At 38.2% G+C, this 2,929-nt stretch overlaps 1 protein-coding gene across 1 annotated transcript in view; it reads left to right on the plus strand.

Moving 5' to 3' along the window:
* Positions 1-2,686: 2,686 nt before the first annotated feature.
* Positions 2,687-2,929, plus strand: part of akt1s1 (AKT1 substrate 1 (proline-rich)) — a gene marked incomplete in the record, with an annotated part of 5,291 nt that continues 5,048 nt past the window's right edge. Inside the window, 1 exon segment of the mRNA XM_035655767.1 lies at positions 2,687-2,781.

Here is a 2,929-nt window from a genome sequence, read left to right on the forward strand (position 1 = left end):
CCCTGGGTGGAGTTGAAGAGCCTCATGGCGTGGGGGAGGAACGATCTCCTCAGTCTTTCTAGCATGTCTAACTTGTTTGTGACTCAGTCTCTACCAGTGGTGATATTACTCATCCTATCTTTAGTAATCACACAATAAATGCAGTTATAGGAGGTATACAATGGTTATACAGTTAGCTGCTAGATAGAGCTGGCAGGCGACTAGCTGTTGGACATAGTGAAGCATTTAGCTGCTAAAGAGCCAGATATTTTTCCTCAGGAGTTGGTGGAGGCCAAACCAGAGATACCAGTCGGCCAGAGACACAACTCCCAATGAATGCTAATGTTACTCCCTTTCTGCTGGACATAAATAAGCAACCCTATGCAATGATTTCGCCATATCAACTTAAAGAACCAGTGTGTAGGATTTAGTGCTATCTAGTGGTGTTGTTGCAGATTACAAAACCCTGGCAAAACTTGCAAATTTCAAATTCTAAGTTAATAAAAACACAACGATTCTTATTTTCAGGTGATCATACACTAATGAAAACATACATTATATTCAATTTCTGCCAGTAGATCTTCGTAAATATCACACACAGGTTCTTAAAGAGATGATACGCATTGTGTTACTACTCTCTGCGTTCTCCAGGTGACCAAAAAAATAGTGTTAAATATTTTTAAAACTTTGTGGTAACCTCAAATCTAATGTAGTGTTACAGTTTCTTACTGTGACCACTAGAGGGCAGTGAACACTCAGTCAACTGCACCTGTGTAAATGTGACAGCTGACAGTTTCTTCTGTCCATTGTCACTTATATTCTGATACACAGCATTTATTGCAGGTTTGTTTATTGCAATGCATTACATAGAGGATGCGTTTGTAAGCCATGAATTTAATGTAGAACATTACATTTCCCCTCTGAGCACTCAACTCCACAGGGAGGAAGGCAGAAATTACACTAATACTCGTCTCTAGTACAATTTGTCTTTGTAATAATCACACTAATAATTGTACTGATACTTAATAGTAATTATACAAACAATGTGTGTTAGCCACAGTCTAATTGCAGTTCCTCACTGTGGCCACTAGAATGCAGTGAATACTCTGAAGTCAACACTTGATTTCTGGGAAAAGTTCACGTACACCTGACCTGCGCTGGGCTGCTGCGACTGGATTTATCTCTCGGCAAAGATAAGCGAGGATAGCAAACATTGAAATGTTGACAACAAAACATGCAATTCAGTGAAAAACAAACTGCTAAGTTTCCCCTTTATTTTCCACCTCATACAAATCCTAAACCACTGTGTTTAATTTGTTGTATGCAAGGTTGCTAATATCAGGCACGATCATGAGTCAAAACACGCTAGGTTCAGTGCAGCGTTCCTGATTACGACTATGAAGTCACCACATCAGTGAACCTAATGTCTGTTCATTTTATCTGCTAAATATCACTCATGTTTGTTTATCAACTGGCCTCCTGTCATTTAACAAAAAAGGGGGCCCTGGCAATACAAATTGAGTTATTCCTGCTCTATAACATACTAAGAACACTGGTGAAAACTTTCAAAATAAAACAATCAAATGAAACAGCATTTCACTGTATTGCAGGGCTGCTCATTGAACTGCATGGTGCAGGGGTCCATATAGTTTGATAACAGCGTGTATATAATCAATACTTTTATCATTATACTAACATGACTACAAACAGCATTATTGATACTCGTGCCCACCACCTTTTACTCCCCATCAATTTATCTGACAGCAGCTGCAGTGACTTGTTTTTATTTCTAAGTAATCCTGTAACTGAGCAGCTGGTAGGTGGGGCGTACACGTGCACGAGAACAAGGCGAGTACGAGCCCGCCCACAGAGCTCGGTCACGTGTACAACGTGCGTTCTATTGGAAGTCAGTAAACATGCACGTCAGAGCTACGTCAAGTTGGCCCGAGCTAACGAGAACCAAACCGGAACCGAGGCCAACGTCAGTAGACTTCAAATTAAAAGCATTTTGTCACACGATACGTTCAATGCATTTTAGGATTAATTTCGACTATTGCCATGAAATAAAACAGATGTTAAGCTTGACATTGAGCTAAAATAAACTTTTACGCATTGTGTTCGGGGTGACTCAAAGACAGGTGTCATGGAATATCAATATATCAAAATAATAATAATGTTTAATGACACTTTGTTGCTTGTTTTTTCGTTGCAAACTTCCTGGAAATAACTATGTAATCTGGTTATAAATAGAAAATAGGACATAGAACATAGAACAACTTTATTCTCTTGAATTGTGTGTTTGTCTGTTGACAGATTACAGATTAAACACTAGATTATATCAGAGCCATTAAGATATTATATATATGTACGATATTATATTCTAATGGCTCTGGCAGCTACATAAAATTAAATAATTAATTTAGTCATTTTACTTTTTTTTTTTTTACTATACATTACTATATCTTATTATTATTATATTTATTTATGCCTGCTAAGAGCTGAACAAATTATAGCCTATTTGACTAAATGTCAGATATAAAAAAAAGCCTAATTTATATTACATTACCACACACTCCTCATCGGATATAATACCTCTTTGTGCTTTGAAACAAAGCAAAACAAACCTTTATTTTGTAAATTGTTGACCGGAAAAAGCAATTAATAATCTTGCTGGCTTGCTGCTAGTGTAGAGCCTAGCTAGGGGAGAGAACCCGTTGGAGAAGGCACAACACATAGGACAAAAAAGAAGTAAACTTTGGGACAGATAAACACCTGGCAACGCGGAGGAAAGAAACCGAGCAGGTAGGCGAACACCTTCCCTCGTTTGTGTCATTTATATTCTCGCGTCTCGGCTCCTGCTAAAGCCTTAAAAATGGAGGTGAAATGTGGTTCCATCATGAGGAGGCTGCACACAACACACCGAATAAACAACAAGATCAACAACAACAAC

The sequence above is a fragment of the Morone saxatilis genome, unplaced genomic scaffold (genome assembly GCF_004916995.1).
Source record: "Morone saxatilis isolate NCDOM2014 unplaced genomic scaffold, NCSU_SB_2.0 Contig14, whole genome shotgun sequence".
NCBI lineage: Eukaryota > Metazoa > Chordata > Actinopteri > Moronidae > Morone > Morone saxatilis.